The sequence below is a fragment of the Macrobrachium nipponense genome, chromosome 4 (genome assembly GCF_015104395.2).
Source record: "Macrobrachium nipponense isolate FS-2020 chromosome 4, ASM1510439v2, whole genome shotgun sequence".
Taxonomy (NCBI): domain Eukaryota; kingdom Metazoa; phylum Arthropoda; class Malacostraca; order Decapoda; family Palaemonidae; genus Macrobrachium; species Macrobrachium nipponense.
Window position 1 is genome coordinate 132,458,153 of NC_061100.1, and position 21,088 is coordinate 132,479,240.

The 21,088-nt window shown below is 41.1% G+C and overlaps 1 protein-coding gene and 1 long non-coding RNA gene across 3 annotated transcripts in view; one reads left to right on the forward strand and one right to left on the reverse strand.

The window, feature by feature from the left end:
* Positions 1 to 2,207, reverse strand: part of LOC135211185 (uncharacterized) — a 109,734-nt gene extending 107,527 nt beyond the window's left edge. The window contains exon 1 of one of the 2 annotated variants that reach the window (XM_064244402.1): positions 1,889 to 2,207. The gene's annotated coding sequence lies outside the window, so the exon portion shown is untranslated. The remainder of the gene's footprint in view (positions 1 to 1,888) is intronic. The other variant, XM_064244401.1, reaches the window with a different exon arrangement.
* LOC135211186 (uncharacterized) overlaps positions 1 to 21,088 on the forward strand; it is a 321,835-nt gene that overhangs the window by 153,142 nt on the left and 147,605 nt on the right. The window lies entirely within an intron of this gene.

A 21,088-nucleotide genomic window follows, 5' to 3' on the forward strand; every position in this document is an offset into this window, starting at 1 on the left:
GTCGATGTCTTTTGTACGAGCTGCTTGGTGTCGCTTGAAATTTGATTTATCCTGTAAAAACTATTGAACAGAAGATTTCATACTTATGAACAAAACTCGTGATCTCATTCTCTGGATTTCCTACGGCCTTCTTCAGTGTAAAAGCTGGATAAGAGAAAAGAGGAAGAGAATAACGGAGAAGTTAAAGAAGAAACAATCTAAGGCAGTTATAAACTCCTCAGTTCAATGAATACGAAATTCTTGCATGCAATCATTGTTCCCTTTTGACGAGTGATGGACGTCACTTATTGTACGTAGACGAACGATCAATTCGAGATTTAATTAATTCGAGATTTAGAAGACTCTAATCCGGTAAATAAAGCCATTGCTTCAGATCATCAAGGATGTTCAGGGCAGATTGAAACTACTGAATACAATCAAGTTTTCTACAAAGAGGGATTCATCCTGGCAGTGTGTAATTGCTAACATGTGGGTGCATGTGTGTATATATTTGTTTTAGTGGGCTCTTTCAAAGAGGGATAGGGAAGGTGGTAGGAGTAGAGATAATTACCCGATAGATGAAACGTAAGAGCAGAGAGTCAGACAATTGAATGACGTCATCTCAAAGTGTAAAATACGCACTCTGTTGGGTGACTTTCCAGTCCCAAATTGGATCAGCTGAGATGGAAATGCAGTTGAGAATGAGGTCTTCATCTTTTGACTGAATGGTTTAGATTATTCTAAAGTATCGGCTGGTTGAGATAGAAATGATAGTCGTTGCCCATAGTTTAATTAAGAATATACCTTTGAGAAATGGAGGATTAAAAAACGAAAAAAAACTACGATCTCGGAACAAATAAGTCTAATATAATGATGGAGAAATAGTTTCACTTTCCCCTAGTGGTTAATCATATGTATCATTTGTTCAATTTTTTTGGACATGATGTGTGGAGGAGGCACTTGCCATTACTGAATTCCAGGTCATGGAAAAAAATTTAAATAAATCTACAGCTGTTCGGCGATGAAGGTGCGAGCTGACCCCAAAATCATTATGTAAATAGTATGGTGACAGTATCTTCCCAATCATAAGTTCAGTGCTCTCTCTCTCTCTCTCTCTCTCTCTCTCTCTCTCTCTCTCTCTCTCTCTCTCTCTCTATTGAGCGCAAGAGTTTGCTGCGCAATGTTATACGGACAAATGCACAATCCATTTTTGGCGAGGATTTGAAAAGCTTGCAAACGCGACCTACTAATATTAAAAAATTGTAAGAGACACTAGACCATCTGTTCTAGGAGCCTTTGTTCGCTCTCATTCATACTTATCTTCTCGTCTCTTTCATTCCGGTTATTGCAGTTTTCTGTTGACTTAGTATACGGTTGCATGCAGAATTTCTTGCCCTGCATTAAGTCTCCCCCCCCCCACCCCCGCCCCCGCCGGATGACGTTAAAGAGGCATCTCCTTTTCTTTAAAAGGAATGGAAAAAGTATCTGGAGCAGGTTGTTGATCATTAAAAAGATTTCCTCCTAACCAGTCTAATGAGATTTGTTCGCAAATGCTTCCCTTTCAAACTTTCCAGGAATTTCCCTTCAATAAAAGGAAATAGGCTACGGCTTGTCTCTTACAGAAAGATGACAAGATTGTTTTCAACAGTTTCGTCTTTGAAAAATTCAGGCTAAAACTTTTTTATTATAAAGTTAACTGTAAAAAATATTCAAACTTTTTCTTTCATAAAAAAAAAAAAAAATTGAAAAACTTCTCTTAGAAAACCCCAGTGATTTCCACCGTTTACCGTAAGAGAAAAGAACATTAGCATAGAGCATTAGCAATAATTAGTGCATTGTAAGGTCTTTCCAACAAGTGACACGTTGGAAAGAAGTGACACGACAAATTTGAACTCAATCGGGTACTCACCAGCGGTGTCGAGACACTTGTTGCTTGGATGCAGATTTAGTGTTTATCTTGTTTTGTGTCCTCTCCTATTTCAAACTTCTTTTTTTTTATTAAAACAAATGCAGCACTCTATCAACTTTTTCTTCTCTCTTAAAAAGTTTTTTTTCCCTTTTTCCAAAAGTTCCCCCCGCACTCTGAAGCCCACACAGACTCGTGTAGCTGCGTCTCTCTCTCTCTCTCTCTCTACCTCTCTTCGGCTCAGGCGAGTGACGAGTAGTAACTCAACCTTCGTGTTCACCCGCCGAAGATGAACTGGCGCGATGGAGGGCTCTGCCACGGCGCTTAAACTTGCCCTTTTATAGTTTCCTGACGCCTACTATCTCCCTCCCTCCCTCCCTTCCATCCTTCCTTCCTTCCCCGCCCCAACTCCAGTCAGCAAGTCCCGTTGCCTCACCGGCTCCTGAATGGTCCACCACTCGTGACGTCGAGCCACCTGAACCCGGCTCTGATTGGCCCCAAAGCAGGAGAGTAGGAGGAAAAAGGAGGGCTTAGAGAAAAGAGGGTGCAAGGGGGAGAATGAAGAAGGAGAAACAAGAACGCGTGGCACAAATAACAGTGGATAAAAGTAATGCTATTTACATAGAAAACAAAAAGACTTTATAAAAAGAAAACAAGCTAATGAGGAAAAATAGATATTTAAAGAGAAGGATTACAAAACTACAACTCCAGCTGAAAACCGTAATTAGAAAATTTTGACCTCTGACACCCTTATCCCTGTTGCAGTAAAAAAATTCGTTAACATAAGGCTTATGACAACAATAACAACTACAACACGTATGTTATTATGAATAGCAGACGGGGTATCGAAGTTAAAGACGGCAGTGTTAAAAACTTTACAGCATTGAGTTATGAACTGATTAAATAATTATGTACAGATTTATGAACACAGACATCTTACGACATGAGGTGCTATTAAATAAAGTTAAATGAAATTCGTGTCTGTGAAGTTATTCTTTTGTTTGTTGATGCCTTCCAAGAGTCGTTTTTGACGAAATAACGAGAGGTTATGCACACACAAGCACATATACAGATATTATGTACACACACACACACATACACACACATATATATAATTATATATATATATATATATATATATAGTATATATATAGATAGATAGATAAAGAGAGAGAGAGAGAGAGAGCTCATTGAAGTAACTGCTCTTGCAGCGAAGCTCATTGAAGTAACTGCTCTTGCAGCGAAGCTCATGTGTTAGCTTGCCGGTATTTAATAAGGCTATGGCATGAGAATATATATATATATATATATATATATATATATATATATATATATATATATATATATATATATATATATTGCCTTCCGGTCTTCAAGGGGTCTTAAAAATGAGATTGCTGGTATCACTTATAAAATTTACCGTCACATAATTCAGGAGAAAGTCTGCGGTATCTTCAACCCAATTTTAACTTTCTTCTCGGTGCCTAGAGAGCCCCACATACCAGGGTGAGGATTTTTTGAAAAATGTCATCCTTCTTGACTTTGCATGCATTCAGTCTCGCCTTAATTTTCCAGTATCTGGCAACAACATTATAAAAATTCATATTTCTACAAGAAGGGAAAATCAGTGTACTCTCCGCTTCATGGCCGATCTAGATGAATTGGAAACGTAATCGTGCTTGACAAAATTCTGCAAGGCTATCTGGTTTCGGTGAAGAAACGAGACTAATATACCAAAAAGAGAGAAGATAGATAAGGAGGTTTTTATGGGATACCAATATGCACTGACTAACTCCCAAGAATTACTCTAAAAACATCTTCACTTGGTTCAACTTGAGAATCAAGGTAAGCCCCAGGTCGTTTAACGTTAAAATCTGAATATACTCTTCAGGCATTTTCCCGCTGAAAGTCGTCATCATAGGAAGCGTGGCAGAGGTTTTTAAATCTTCCAAGCAAAGAAGATATGTTTGATGTTTAAGTCACATTTAATAGTGGCTGCTTGAGGCTCATACTATTAACTGCTCCTGCAACTAAGCTCATTGGAGTAACTACTCCTGCAGCTAAGCTCATTAGAGTAACTGCTCCTGCAGCTAAGCTCATTAGAGTAACTGCTCCTGCAGCTAAGCTAATTGAAGTAACTGCTCCTGCAACTAAGCTCATTGGAGTAACTGCTCCTGCAACTAAGCTCATTGAAGTAACTGCTCCTGCAACTAAGCTCATTAGAGTAAGTGCTCATGCAACTAAGATCACTGAAGTAACTACTCCTGCAACTAAGCTCATTGAAATAACTATCCTGCAACAAAGTTCAATTGGAGAAATAACTGCTATTAACACGCAACTAAGTAACTCATGAAATAAACTAACTCCTGCAACTAAGCTCATTGAAGTAACTACTCCTGCACAAAGTCATTGAGTAACTGCTCCTGCAACTAAGCTCATTGAAGTAACTGCTCCTGCAACTAAGCTCATTGAAGTAACTGCTCTGCAACTAAGCTCATTGAAGTAACTGCTCCTGCAACTAAGCTCATTGAAGTAACTGCTCCTGCAACTAAGTTCATTGAAGTAACTACTCCTGCAACTAAGCTCATTGAAGTAACTACTCCTGCAACTAAGTTCATTGAAGTAACTGCTCCTGCAACTAAGTTCATGAAGTAAACTACTCCTACAAACTAAGCTCATTGGAGTAACTACTCCTGCAACTAAGCTCATTGAAGTAATACTGCAACTAAGCTCATTGAAGTAACTGCTCCTGCCTGCAACTAAGCTCATTGAAGTAACTGATCCTGCAACTAAGTTCATTGAAGTAACTACCTCCTGCAACTAAGCTCATTGAAGTAACTTACTCCTTGCAACTAAGTTCATTGAAGTAACTCTTATGCTCCTGCAACTAAGTTCATTGAATACTGCTCCTGCACTAAGCTTCATTGGAAGTAACTGCTCCTGCAACTAAGCTGCAATTGACGTAACTGCTCCTGCACTAAGCTCATTGAGAGTAAGTGCTCATTGCAATCTAAGATCACTGAAGTTAACTACTCCTGAACTAAGCTCAATTGAAATAACTACTCCTGCCAACAAAGCTCATTGGAGTACAGCTTGCAACTAAGCTCATTGAAGTAACTACTCCTGCAACGAAGCTCATTGAAGTAACTACCCTGCAACAAAGTTCATTGGAGTAACTGCTCCTAGCAAAACTAAGCTCATGGAAGTAACTGCTTCCTGCAACTAAGCTCATTGAAAGTAACTGCTCCTGCAACTAAGCTCATTGAAGTAACTGCTCCCTGCAACTAAGCTCAGTGAAGTAACGCTCCTGCAACTAATTCATTGAAGTAACTACTCTGCAACGAGCGTCTTGAAGTAACTACTCCTGCACCTAAGTTCTTGATAACTGCTCTGCACTAAGTTCATTTGAAGTAACTACTCCTACAACTAAGCTCATTGAGTAACTACTCCTGCAACTAAGCTCATTGAAGTAACTGCTCCTGCAACGAAGCTCATTGAAGATAACTACTCTTGCAACTAAGTTCATTGAATTAACTACTCCTGCATAAGCTCATTGAAACGTCTGTAACTAAGCATTGAATAACTCTCTTCAACTAATCTTGAATAACTAACTCCTCAACTAAGCTAGAGTAACTGCTCCTGCAACAAGTCTTGAAGTAACTGCTCCTGCAACAAAGCTCATTGAAGTAAATACTCCTGCAACTAAGCTGAGCTAACTACTTGCAACTAAGCTAAACTACTCTGCAACTAAGCTCATTGAAGTAACTCTCCTGATACTAAGTCATTGAAGTAACTTGCTCCTGCAACTAAGCTCATTTGAGTCACCTCTGCAACTAATCTCTTGAGTCTTTCAACTGCTCTGCAACTGAAGCAGTCATTGAATGAACTGCTCCTGCAAACTAAGACTCATTAGAGTAAGTGCTCAGGCAACTAAGATCACTGAAGTACTACGCCTGAAACTAAGCTCATTGAACATAACTACTCCTGCAAACAAAGTTCATTGGAGTAAAAGCTATTGCAACTAAGCTCATTGAAATAAATATCCTGCAACTAAGCTCAGAAGAATACTCCTGCAACAAAGTTCATTGGAGTAATGCTCCTGAACTAAGTCATTGAAGTAACTGCTCCTGCAACTAAGCTCATTGAAGTAACTGCTCCTGCCAACAAGGCTCATTGAAGAACTGCTCCTGCAACTAAGCTCATTTGAAGTACACTGCCTCCTGCAACTAATAAGTATTCATTGAAGTAACTACTCTCAACTAAGCTCCTTGAAGTAACTACTCCTGCCCCAACTAAGTTATTGAAGTAACTGCTCCTGCAACTAAGTTCATGAAAGTAACTACTCCTACAACTAAGGCTCAGGAAGTAGACTACTCCTGTCAAACTAAGCTCATTGCAAGTAAGCCTCCTGCCAACTAAGATCATTGAAGTAACTACTCTTGCAAACTAAGTTCATGAAGTAACTACTCCGTGCAAACTAAGCTCATTGAAGTAACTGCATCCTGAACTAAGTTCATTGGAAGTACGCTCTGCAACTAATCATGGAAAGTAACTAACTTCCTGCAACTAAGCTCAGTGAAGTAACTGCTTCCTGCAACTAAGCGCATTGGAAGGTAACTGCTCCTGCCAAACTAAGCTCATTGGAGGGCCAACTGCTCCTGCAACTAACTCATTGGAGTAACTGCTCCTGCAAACTAAGCTCATTGGAAGTAACTGCTCCTGCAAAACTAAGATCTTGGAAGTCAACTGCACCCCTGCAACTAAGCTCTTTGAGTTAAACTACCCTGCAACTAAGCCATGAAGTAAACTGCCCTGCAACTAAGTCATTTAGGAGTAACGGCTTCCTCAGCTAAGCTCATTGGAGTAATTGCTCCTTAAAAAAAAAAAACAGCTAAGCTATTGGAGTAACTGGTTCAGCAACGAAGCCTCATTGAAGTAACTGCACCCTGCAACTAGCTTCTTTGTTAAACTGCTTCTGCCAACTGAAGCTCATTGGATAAACTGCTCCTGCAACTAAAGCTCATTGAAGTATCTCTTTTGCAAACTGAGCTCATTGGGAGTCCACTGCTCCTGCAACTAAGCTCTTGGAGTAAATACTCCTGCAATAAGCTCATTGGAGTAACTGCTCCTGCAACGAACTCATTGAAGTAAATGCTCTTGCAAATAAACTCATGAAGTAACTGCTCTGCAGTTAAGCCCCAATTGAAAGGCGCTGCTCTGCAAAATAAGCTCATGGGAATAAAAAAAAACAAATTGCTCCTGCAACTAAGCCATTGAATAACTGCTCCTCGCAAATAAAGCTCATTGAAGTTAACTGCTCTGCAACTAAGCTCCATTTGAAGTAAATGCTCCTGCAAACTTAAGCTCCCATTAGAGAACTGCTTTCCTGCAAACTTGAGGCTCATTGGAGTAATACACTGCAACCTGAAGTATTGGAAGTAACTGCTCTGCAACTAAGCTAATTGAAGTAACTGCTCTTGGCAAACTAACGCTCATGTGAAGTAACTGCCTCAGCAACTAAGCTCATGAAGGAACTGCTCCTGCAACTTAAGCTCAATTGGAAGTCATGCTCCTGTCCAAATAAGCTACAAGTGGCGTCAATGCTCCTGCAAAACTAAGCTCCTTGAAGTAAAACTTGCTCCTGCAACTAAAAGCTCATTGGAGTAACTGCTCCTGCAACTAAGCAATCATTGAAGTAAACTGCTCCTGCAACCTGAAAAGCTCTTGAAGTAAACTGGTTCCGCAACTGGGCTTCATTGAAAGTAACTGCTCCTGCAACTGAATGCTCATTGAAGGTAACTGCTCCTGCAACTGAAGTCATTGAAGTAACTGCTCCCTGAAACTGAGGCTCTTGAAGTTAACTGGGTCCTGCAAACGGAAGGCTCATTGAGAGTAACTGCTCCTTGCAACTGAGCTCCTTGGAGTCACTCTAACCTGCAACTAGCTCATTGGAAGTAAACTAACTCCTGCCAACTAAGCTGCATTGGAAGTAACTTGCTCACCCCTTGTTATCACTGCCAACTAAAGCAAGCATCCATATTGAAGTAACTTGCCTCCTTCGCCCAAATAAAACTCTTGAAGTAAACTGCTATTGGAGTTAAGCCCATTGAAATGGCTGTCTCCTGCAACTAAGCTCGATTGGAATAACTGCTCCTGCAACTAAGCTCATTGAAGTAACTGCCTCCTGCAACTAAGCCTCATTGAAGTAAGCTGCTCCCTGCAACTAAAGCTCATTGGAAGTAACTGCTCCTGCAACTAAGCTCATTAAGTAACTGCTCCTGCAAAAGCTGGCTCCATTGGAGTAACTACAACCTGCAACTGAGCCTTCATTGGAGTAACTGCTCCTTGCAACTAAGCTCATTGAAGTAACGCTTCCTGCAACTAGGCTCATTGAAGTAAATGCTCATTGTCAACCTAAGCTCATTGAAGTAACTGCTCCTGCAACCTAAGCTCCATTGGAAGTCAACTGCTCCTGCAACTAATCTTCCATTGGAGTCAAACTGCTCCTGCACTAAGCTCTTGAAGTCACTGCTCCTTGCAACTAAGCTCATTGTGAGTAACTGCTCCTTCAACTAAGCTTCATTGAAGTATCAACTGCTCCTTCCACTTAGCTCATTTGGAAGTAACTGTTTTTTCCTTCAACCTGACTCCAATTGAAGTAACTGCTTCCTTACAACTGGAGCTCATGAAGTAACTTGCTTCCTGCAACTGAAGCTCATTGAAGTAACTGCTTCCCTGCAACCTAAGACCTCATTGAAGTAACTCGCTCCCCTTGCAAACTGAGTCTCATTGGAGTCGCTGCTCCTGCAACTAAGCTCCCAAAATTGAAGTAACTGCTCCTAAGCAACTAGCTCATTGAAGTAACTGCTCATGCAACTAAGCCCAATTGGAAGGTAACTGCTCACCCGCAACCAAGCTCATTGGAAGTAACTTCTGCCCGAGCTAAGGCCGTTGGAGTAACTACTCCCTGCAACAAAGCTTATTCAAATAACTGCTCCTGCAACTAAACTACTGAAGTAACTGCTCCTGCAACTGAGCTCATTGAAGTAACTGCTCTTGCAACTAAGCTCATTGAAGTAACTGCTCATGCAACTAAGCCCATTGAAGTAACTTCTCCTGCAACTAAGCCCATTGGAGTAACTACTCCTGCAACTAAGCTCATTGAAGTAACTGCTCCTGCAACTAAGCTCATTGGAGTAATTGCTCCTGCAGCTAAGCTCATCATAGTAACTGCTCCTGCAGCTAAGCCCATTGGAGTAACTGCTCCTCAAGCTAACTAGGCTAATAGGAGTAACTGCCTTCCAGGCCTCCTGCACTAAGTTCATTGGAATTTAAATTGCTTCCTGACTAAGTTCATTGAATTAAAACTCTGCCCAAGCAACTAAGCTATTGGGGAATAACTGCTCCTGCAAACAAAGCCAAAATTGAAGTAACTACTCCTGTAAAACCCTAAGCACATTGGACGTAACTGCTCCTGCAACTAAGCTCATTGGAGTAACTGCTCCTGCAACTAAGCTCATGGAGTAACGCTCCCCTGCGAACTAAGCTCATTGAGTAACTGCTCCTGCAGCTAAGCTCATTGGAGTAACTGTTCCAGCAAAATAAGCTCATTGAAGTAACTGCACCTGCAACTAAGCTCATTGGCGGAGTAACTGACTCCTGCAGCTAAGCTCATTGGAGTAATTGCTCCTGCAGCTAAGCTCATGGAGTAACTGTTACAGCAACTAAGCTCATTGAAGTAACTGCACCTGCAACTAAGCTCTTTGGAGTAACTGCTCCTGCAACTGAGCTCATTGGAGTAACTACACCTGCAACTGAGCTCATTGGAGTAACTGCTCCTGCAACTAAGCTCATTGAAGTAACTGCTCCTGCAACTAAGCTCATTGAAGTAACTGCTCCTGCAACTAAGCTCATTGGAGTAACTGCTCCTGCAACTAAGCTCATTGGAGTCACTGCTCCTGCAACTAAGCTCATTGGAGTTACTGCTCCTGCAACTAAGCTCATTGAAGTAACTGCTCCTGCAACTAAGCTCATTGAAGTAACTGCTCCTGCAACTGAGCTCATTGGAGTAACTACACCTGCAACTAAGCTCATTGAAGTAACTGCTCCTGCAACTAAGCTCATTGGAGTAACTGCTCCTGCAACTAAGCTCATTGAAGTAACTGCTCCTGCAACTGAGCTCATTGAAGTAACTGCTCCTGCAACTGAGCTCATTGGAGTAACTACACCTGCAACTGAGCTCATTGGAGTAACTGCTCCTGCAACTAAGCTCATTGGAGTAACTGCTCCTGCAACTAAGCTCATTGGAGTAACTGCTCCTGCAACTAAGCTCATTGGAGTAACTGCTCCTGCAACTAAGCTCATTGGAGTAACTGCTCCTGCAACTAAGCTCATTGGAGTAACTGCTCCTGCAACTGAGCTCATTGGAGTCACTGCTCCTGCAACTGAGCTCATTGAAGTAACTGCTCCTGCAACTGAGCTCATTGAAGTAACTGCTCCTGCAACTGAGCTCATTGGAGTCACTGCTCCTGCAACTAAGCTCATTGAAGTAACTGCTCCTGCAACTAAGCTCATTGAAGTAACTGCTCATGCAACTAAGCCCATTGAAGTAACTGCTCAAGCAACTAAGCTCATTGGAGTAACTGCTCCCGGAGCTAAGCTCATTGGAGTAACTACTCCTGCAACAAAGCTTATTGAAATAACTGCTCCTGCAACTAAACTACTGAAGTAACTGCTCCTGCAACTGAGCTCATTGAAGTAACTGCTCTTGCAACTAAGCTCATTGAAGTAACTGCTCATGCAACTAAGCCCATTGAAGTAACTTCTCCTGCAACTAAGCCCATTGGAGTAACTACTCCTGCAACTAAGCTCATTGAAGTAACTGCTCCTGCAACTAAGCTCATTGGAGTAATTGCTCCTGCAGCTAAGCTCATCATAGTAACTGCTCCTGCAGCTAAGCCCATTGGAGTAACTGCTCCTGCAACTAGGCTAATAGGAGTAATTGCTCCTGCACCTAAGTTCATTGAATTAACTCGTCTTGCAGCTAAGCTCATTGGAATAACTGCTCCTGCAACAAAGCTCATTGAAGTAACTACTCCTGTAACTAAGCACATTGGAGTAACTGCTCCTGCAACTAAGCTCATTGGAGTAACTGCTCCTGCAACTAAGCTCATTGGAGTAACTGCTCCTGCAACTAAGCTCATTGGAGTAACTGCTCCTGCAGCTAAGCTCATTGGAGTAACTGTTCCAGCAACTAAGCTCATTGAAGTAACTGCACCTGCAACTAAGCTCATTGGAGTAACTGCTCCTGCAGCTAAGCTCATTGGAGTAATTGCTCCTGCAGCTAAGCTCATTGGAGTAACTGTTACAGCAACTAAGCTCATTGAAGTAACTGCACCTGCAACTAAGCTCTTTGGAGTAACTGCTTCTGCAACTGAGCTCATTGGAGTAACTGCTCCTGCAACTAAGCTCATTGGAGTAACTGCTCCTGCAACTAAGCTCATTGAAGTAATTTCTCCTGCAACTGAGCTCATTGGAGTAACTGCTCCCGCAGCTAAGCTCATTGGAGTAACTGCTCCTGCAACTAAGCACACTGAAGTAACTGCTCCTGCAACTAAGCCCACTGAAGTAACTGCTCCTGCAACTGAGCTCATTGAAATAACTGCTCCTGCAACTAAGCCCACTGAAGTAACTGCTCCTGCAACTAAGCTCATTGAAATAACTGCTCCTGCAACTAAGCCCACTGAAGTAACTGCTCCTGCAGCTAAGCTCTTTGGAGTAACTGTTCCAGCAACTAAGCTCATTGAAGTAACTGCACCTGCAACTAAGCTCATTAGAGTAACTGCTCCTGCAGCTAAGCTCATTAGAGTAATTGCTCCTGCAGCTAAGCCCATTGCAGTAACTGTTACAGCAACTAAGCTCATTGAAGTAACTGCTCATGCAACTAAAGCTCATCGGAGCAACTGCTCCTGCAACTAAGCTCATTGAAATAACTGCTCCTGCAACTAAGCTCACTGAAGTAACTGCTTCTGCAACTGAGCTCATTGAAATAACTGCTCCTTCAACTAAGCTCATTGGAGTAACTGATCCTGCAACTAAGCTCATTGATATAACTGTTCTTGCAACTAAGCTCTCTGAAGTAACTGCTTCTGCAACTGAGCTCATTGAAGTAACTACTGCAACTGAGCTCATTGAAATAACTGCTCCTGCAACTAAGCTCACTGAAGTAACTGCTCCTGCAACTGAGCTCATTGGAGTAACTGCGCCAACAACTAAGCTCATTAAAGTAACTGCTCCCTGAACTAAGCTCATTGGAGTAACTGCTCCTGCAGCTAAGCTCATTGGAATAACTGCTCATGCAACTAAGCTCATTGGAGTAACTACTCCTGCAGCTAAGCTCATTGGAGTAACTGTTCCAGCAACTAAGCTCATTGAAGTAACTACTCCTGCAACTAACCTCTTTGAAGTAACTGCTCCTGTAGATAAGCCCATCGAAGTAACTGCTCCTGCAACTGAGCTCATTGGAGTAACTGCTCCTGCAACTAAGCTCATTGAAGTAACTGCTCCTGCAACTAAGCTCATTGAAGTAACTACTCCTGCAGCTAAGCTCATTGGAGTAACTGTTCCTGCAGCTATGCTCATTGAAGTAACTCCTCCTGCAACTAAGTTCATTGAAGTAACTACTCCTGCAACTAACCTCTTTGAAGTAACTGCTCCTGTAGATAAGCCCATCGAAGTAACTGCTCCTGCAACTGAGCTCATTGGAGTAACTGCTCCTGCAACTAAGCTCATTGAAGTAACTGCTCCTGCAACTGACCTTATTGGAGTAACTGCACATGCAACTAAGATCATTGGAGTAACTGCTCCTGCAACTTAGCTCATTGGAGTAACTGCTCCTGCAACTAAACTACTGAAGTAACTGTTCCCAATGCTAAGCTCATTGAATTAAGTGCTCCGGCAGCTAAGCTCATTGAAGTAACTGCTCCTGCAACTATCCTGCAACTAAGCTCATTGAAGTAACTGCTCCTGCAACTATCCTGCAACTAAGTTCATTGAAGTAACTGCTACTGCAACTAAGCTCATTGGAGTAACTGCTCCTGCAGCTATGCTCATTGAAGTAACTACTCCTGCAACTAACCTCTTTGAAGTAACTGCTCCTGTAGATAAGCCCATCGAAGTAACTGCTCCTGCAACTGAGCTCATTGGAGTAACTGCTCCTGCAACTAAGCTCATTGGAGTAACTGCTCCTGCAGCTATGCTCATTGAAGTAACTACTCCTGCAACTAACCTCTTTGAAGTAACTGCTCCTGTAGATAAGCCCATCGAAGTAACTGCTCCTGCAACTGAGCTCATTGGAGTAACTGCTCCTGCAACTAAGCTCATTGAAGTAACTGCTCCTGCAACTGACCTTATTGGAGTAACTGCACATGCAACTAATATCATTGGAGTAACTGCACATGCAACTAAGCTCATTGGAGTAACTGCTCCTGCAACTAAACTACTGAAGTAACTGTTCCCAAAGCTAAGCTCATTGAAGTAAGTGCTCCTGCAGCTAAGCTCATTGAAGTAACTGCTCCTGCAACTATCCTGCAACTAAGCTCATTGAAGTAACTGCTCCTGCAACTATCCTGCAGCTAAGCTCATTGAAGTAACTGCTCTTGCAACTATCCTGCAACTAAGCTCATTGAAGTAACTGCTCCTGCAACTATCCTGCAACTAAGCCCATTGGAGTAACTCCTCCTGCTACTGAGCCCATTGAAGTAACTGCTCATGCAACTAAGCTCATTTGAGTAACTACTCCTGCAACTAAGCTCATTGAAGTAACTGCTCCTGCAACTAAGCTCATTGGAGTAACTGCCCCTGCAGCCAAGCTCATTGGAGCAACTGCTCCGGCAACTAAGCTCATTGGAGTACTGCTATTGCAATGAGCTCCTTGAAGTAACTGCTCCTGCAACTGAGCTCATTGAAATAAATGCTTCTGCAACTAAGCTCACTCAAGTAACTGCTCCTGCAACTGAGCTCATTGGAGTAACTGCTCCCGCAACTAAGCTCATTGAAGTATCTGCTTCCGGAGCTAAGCTCATTGGAGTAACTGCTCCTGTAACTAAGCTCATTAGAGTAACTGCTCCTGCAGCTAAGCTCATTGAAGTAACTGCTCCTGCAAATAAGATCATTGGAGTAACTGCTCCTGCAACTAAGCTCATTGGAGTAACGGCTCCTGTAGCTAAGCTCATTGGGGTAACTGCTCCTGCAGCTAAGCTCATCGGAGAAACTGCTCCTGCAGCTAAGCTCATTGGAGTAACTGCTCCTGCAGGTAAGCTCATTGAAGTAACTGCTCCTGCAGCTAAGCTCATTGGAGTAACTACTTCCGCAACTAAGCTCATTGGAGTAACTGCTCCTGCAAATAAGCTCATTGAAGTAACTACTCCTGCAACTAAGCTCATATGAGTAACTGCTCCTGCAGCTAAGCTCATTGGAGTAACTGTTCCAACAACTAAACTCTTTGAAGAAACTGCTCCTGCAGATTAGTCCATCAAAGTAACTGCTCCTGGAACTGAGCTCATTGAAGTAACTACTCCTGCAACTGACCTCATTGGAGTAACTTCACATGCTACTAAGATCATTGGAGTAACTGCTCCTGCAACTAAGCTCATTGGAGTAACTGCTCCTGCAACTAAGCTCATTGAAATAACTGCTCCTACAACTAAACTCACTGAAATAATTTCTCCTGCAACTGAGCTCATTGAAGTAACTGCTCCCGCAGCTAAGCTCATTGAAGTACCTGCTCCCACAACTAAGCTCATTGAAGTAACTGCTCCTGCAACTAAGCTCATTAGAGTAACTGCTCCTGTAACTAAGCTCATTGAAGTAACTGTTCCCACAACTAAGCTCATTGGAGTAACTGCTCCCGCAGCTAAGCTCATTGAAGTAACTGCTCCTGCAACTAAACTCATTGAAGTAACTGCTACTGCAACTAAGCCCATTGAAGTAACTGGTCCTGCAACTGAGCTCAATGAAGTAACTGCTCATGCAACTAAGGTCAGTTTAGTAACTACTCCTGCAGCTAAGCTCATTGAAGTAACTGCTCCTGCAACTAAGCTCATTGAAATAACTTCTCCCGCAACTAAACTCATTGAAGCAATTGCTCCCGGAGCTAAGCTCATTGGAGTAACTGCTCCTGCTACTAAGCTCATTAAAGTAACTGCTCTTGCAGCTAAGCTCATTTGAATAAATGCTCCCGCAACTAAGCTCATTGGAGTAACTGCTCCTGCAACTAAGCTCATTGAAGTAACTGTTCCTGCAACTATGCTCATTGAAGTAACTGTTCCTGCAACTAAGCTCATTGAAGTAACTTCTCTTGCAACTAAGCTCATTGAAGTAGCTGCTCCCGCTACTAAGCTCATTGAAGTAACTGCTCCCGCTACTAAGCTCATTGAAGTAACTGCTCCTGCAACTAAGATAATTGGAGTAACTGCTCCTGCAACTAAGCTCATTAGAGTAACTGCTCCTGCAGCTAAGCTCATCGGAGTAACTGCTCCTCCAGCTAAGCTCATTAGACTAACTGCTCCTGTAACTAAGCTCATTGGAGTAACTGCTCCTGCAACTAAGCTCATTGAAGTAACTGCTCCTGCAAATAAACTCATTGAAGTAACTGCTCCTGCAGATAAGCCCATTGAAGTATCTGCTCCTGCAACTAAGCTCATTGAAGTAACTGCTCCTGCAGCTAAGCTCATTAGAGTATCTGCTCCCATAACTAAGCTCATTGGAGTAACTGCTCCTGCAGCTATGCTCATTGAAGTAACTGCTCCTGCAGCTAAGCTCATTAGAGTAACGGTTCCCGTAACTAAGCTCATTGAAGTAACTGCTCCTGCAACTAAGCTCATTGACATAACTGCTCCTGCAAATAAACTCATTGAAGTAACTGCTCCTGCAGAAAAGCCCATTGAAGTGTCTGCTCCTGCAACTAAGCTCATTGGAGTAACTGCTCCTGCAACTAAGCTCATTGAAGTAACTGCTCTTGCAAATAAACTCATTGAAGTAACTGCTCCTGCAGTTAAGCCCATTGAAATAGCTGCTCCTGTAACTAAGCTCATTGAAGTAACTGCTCCTGCAACTAGGCTCATTGGAGTAACTGCTCCTGCAACTAAGCTCATTGGGAGTAAACTGCTCCTGCAGCTAAGCTCATTGAAAGTAAAACTGCTCCCGCTACTAAGCCTTCTTGAAAGTAACTTTTTGCACTTGCAAACTAAGCTCATTGAAGTAAAACTGGGGGCTCCTTGAAAAAAACTAACAAGCTCATTGGAAGTAACTGCTCCCTGAACTAAGCTTCAATGGAAAGTAAGCTGCCTCCCTGAACTAAGCTCATTGGAGTAACTGCTCCCTGAACTAAGCTCATTGGAGTAACTGCTCCCAGAACTAAGCTAATTGGAGTAACTGCTCCTGCAACTAAGCTCATTGGAGTAACTGCTCCTGCAGCTAAGCTCATTGGAGTAACTGCTCCTGCAACTAAGCTCATTGAAGTAACTGCTCCTGCAACGAAGGTCAATGAAGTTAGTTTACTGGGAAAAATTCAGTGCCGGAAAATACTTACTTATGTTGTCGACAAATGCACGAGTATGATTCAGAAACGTAGAACGGTGAAGCAGTGTAGAGATCCAATTAGATCCTTCAATGATTGAGAGGAAACTGAAGAGCTATGTTCCCCATAAGCTGGAAGAATGGCAGATGAGCCTTCGAAGTGGGAAAGGTTAAAAAGGTTGAAAAGATGTAAGAGAATTCTATTACTGTCCGGAAGGAAGTCCTTCCTCACCGTACCTTACTTCAATGAAGGTTCTACTCGAAGTTCCGCTCGTTGCACCTGCTGTTTATTATCCAGTGCTTTTGTGTCAGCTGTTGGGTTATGCTCAAGAACGCAGCAGTCTTCCCGCCGAGTCCTCTGCACTAAGGCCTAGAGTAGACCTTGCTCTACACGTTGCTAAATAAAATTCACTTCTCGATATAATGTGGTTTGGACCCCACAATAAGCTGTAGGACCCGTTGCTGAGTAACCACGTAAAAGAAATCTGTGCCTTAGGTTAAACTAAGGTATACTTAACTTAATCACCAGAAATAAATTCCTCTGGTTCCGCATTGGCAGACGCAGCAGAGAGCGAACTTGGCCTACCAAATACACACACACACACACACACACACACACACACACACACACACACACACACACACACACATATATATATATATATATATATATATATATATATATATATATCGCGTACTTATTCGTTTAGCATTTGCAGAGCGTTTCACTTCTCATACTAATTTGACACTGTAGTTACCACCTTGTTTCCCAGTTTCTTGCTCCAAAGACAATATTTTCCTTTGTGGTTGTATATTTTATTAGCCTGTTTTCTAGATATCCGCACGCGTATCGTATATACGTGTATGTATGTATGTATATACACACACACTCACACACACACACACACACACACACATATATATATATATATATATATATATATATATATATATATATATATATATATATATATATATATTATAGCAGGTGAAAAGGCAAAACAGCTCAATACATTGGGCTGCTTTATTGTTGCCAACGTTTCAAGACTATTGTCTCATTTTCAATGCTATAAAGAACAAAAATACATAAATTACAAACTTGTCCAGCAAGATTAGTTAAATACAAATAAGCACGAGAAAAAAATATATGAAATAAAAAGATCAAATAACTAAAAACACAATGTTTTTAACTCTAAGTAAAAATTGTTAAAATGAAATTGATTTCTTGCAGGAATTCTTTACGACCAATTGTTACCCAACTGCCCTGTTCTCTAGTTATGTCAGAAAGCCCCTACAGAAAATCTTCCAGCCACCAGCTCCAGTACATCTAGCTTCTAAATTAAAATATTATGTTAGCTTTCCATACACTTATGATACCTCATTTATACCGCATTTGAGGAAGGTAATGTACAAACATTTCCCAGCAGTTGATGTGAAATTCATCATAAGGAATCCAAAAACCATAGGCGGATTCTTTCGACACAAAGAAAAATTGCCTACTTTGATGCGGTCTGGCCTAGTTTACTTGTATACTTGCTGTTCGTGCAACGAACAGACTTACGTTGGAAGCACTCGCCGATTGCTCAAAGTACGATGTGACTCACACATAGGCATTAGTTACCGCACAGGGAGGAAGCTTTCTAGTCCAGAGCTTTCAAATATAAGAAACCATGCCCAAATATGCAAATGCAGAATCAACTACGATGATTTTAAGATAATTTTATCCAGCCCTAATGAAAACCAACTCCGTATACTCGAGTCCTTAGCCTTTAAGCACCTTGTTCCAACATTGAATAACAACACTACAGCAGTTCCATTATACATTGCTTAGACCGCCCACTCTTATCTTTTTTCCTTGGTTATCTCGGCTCCTTGTCGCTCTGGCAGGCCTTTCAGCAACCGAACCTCGGGTTGTAAGGTTTGTTTTATATATTTTAAAATTTGTTTAACAATTTTTACTTAGTGTTTAATACATTGTGTGTTTTTAGTTATTTGATTTTTTTAATTTTATATATATATATTTTCTCGTGCTTATTTGTATGTAACTAATCTTGCTGGACAAGTTTGTAATTTATGTATTTTTGTTCTTTATAGCCTTGAAAATGAGATCATAGTCTTGAAACGTTGGCAACAATAAAGCAGCCCAATGTATTGAGCTGTTTTGCCTTTTCACCTGCTACATAATGGGGACTAGCCTCGACCTCTTATTGGATGATATATATATATATATATATATATATATATATATATATATATATATATATATATACATACACACATACAAGCATATATACATATGTATGTTTAATTTCATATCACGAAGAAAGCGTGATGATTATGCAAACAAAGTTACTGTGAACATGTCTTGGTAATAAGACGGAAGTACTCGGCATCTCCATTTTTTCCATTTTCTTTCGTGCTGTAACTTGTTCATATATATGTATATGTATATATATATATATATATATGTATATATATATATATATATATATATATATATATATATATATATATATATATATATATTTATATATATATATATATATATATATATAGATATATATATATGTATATATATATATATATATATATGAGACTAATATAAAAGTATATGACTGCGAAGAACAAGTTGTTCTAATTGTGGAGATCCTTCGCCTTGAGAAGAAGGTACTACGGGGGAAAGAGAAATAAAATGTTACTTAACGCCTAGACAGTGAACCATCTTCTGACTGAATGTTGCTGAAGATTCAAGAATGTAAATTCCATTTTCGTGGTACATTTCAATTACGAATCGCTAACAGATCTTGAATTGAATGGGACTTAGCACGAGCTAAAGAGTTGCATTCCGAGTAAATATTTTGTGGGGGAAAAAAAAGAGGGGCGGGGGAAGGGGGGGTGAAGATTGGAGCTACAGGAAACGCAATGCCGTCTCAGAACTGTTCCCCCCATCAGTCAAGGCTTAACGAGGTCCATTAGCATCCTTTCGTTATAATGAATCTCCCTGTGTTGTGCTGCGGTTTACAGTTTCATCTTGAATTCCACGCACGCAGTATAAATGGCCCAATTGTGTAATTATATTGTCAAAATATAATCATTATTATTAATGCGGAGAGCACGCATTAGACCGCCTCCACATAGCAGTAGTACTGCTTCCTCTCAATGTATATTCGCTGAGTGAGGCTCTAAGGCGGATGATGCTTTGGTTCGCTCCAGAAACAAAAACGGAATTTCAGATGAAAGGGTCAGTTTCATATTAAGATAATGATTTACAAGGAACAGTACGTAGCATGAACTTCCAAATGATTTTATGGTCATTCAAGGAAACGTTCATTATTCTGTCCCTCTTTCTAACTGTAATGAGGACTCAGAAACCGAATAATTAATCCGTAGTTATTTTAGTGACTATCAGGAATTCATTCCTCCCTTGCGCAGTCTTCTCATTTCGGGAGTCGTAACTGTAATAGATGGAGAAACGCTTTCCATTCGTTTGGTATTTATTCTTACGTGGTGGTTTATACTTATTCGGTGAAGTGATGTTCGTTCGCGATTATTTCATACATTATGTTATCCGGTTTGACGCTGTTTCTTCTGTTCGTTAATTCCCAAAAGAAAATCTGCGTGCAAAAATTATTCTTGCATCCATCCCGCAGTCTTCATTAACCGCCCAAATGAAGCTTGAAAAATCATGTTGCAATTATTCCGACCCCGGATGTTGTCTGTAGAGCTCTTGCAGTTTCATTGCTCCAAGTAACATTCTTGATAACTAAAGGCAATAATGTCTCTGACTCGTCAGTAGCTTTACCTGTAGTGAGGGCTTCTGGTAATCAATCATGTCTTTAAAAAGTGCCAGCAATAAAAGCTATTTGAAATTAATTGATCTCTTATAGAGAAATTGCTGTGGTATGTGTAATTATCGAAGACTCCGCCTCCTTAACAGCATTTACAGTATATAGGGCCGTTCAAGATCCCCTGATGTAGGTAATTTTATACTCTGTGCAATTATTAGGGGTATACGTGTACCAATGTTTTTGGGGAGAAGGTCATTTCAGTTGGTCATTCATTGGCCTTACCCTGTTAGTGACTATATATCCCCTCTTTTCAAAGACTGAAATAGTCTAACGCCTTACGACGCTCCTGATTGGCTTTTGATAAGCCAATCACAGGGCTGGAAACTCTCAGTCTCTCGAGAGAGTTCACATAGGCAGGATGCATGTTCCACCTCTCCTGAGAGATAGGTCTTTCAAAAGTATCCCTCAGGAGAGGTGGAACATGCATCCTGCCCATGTGAACTCTCTCAAGAGACAGAGTTTCCAGACCTGTGACTGGCTTAACAGCCTATCAGGAGCGTCGTAAGGGACGGGCCTAGACATCAAATGCACGGTTTATGTGAATCTACTGTAGCTCATTCTATCTTACACTGCTATATATTCAGCCGCAATTTGAAATAATAATTCTATAGATGACAAATGATTCCCTCGCATTTCATATTTTTGACCGAATTTCTAAATTCCTGTCTCAGCCTGTACAGAACATCTTCTCTTCAGATTCATAATATTATTTGTAGGACAAATAGACTCTTTATTCTTGTTAACCTTAGCAATTGACTTTACAGGTGCCAACACTGGA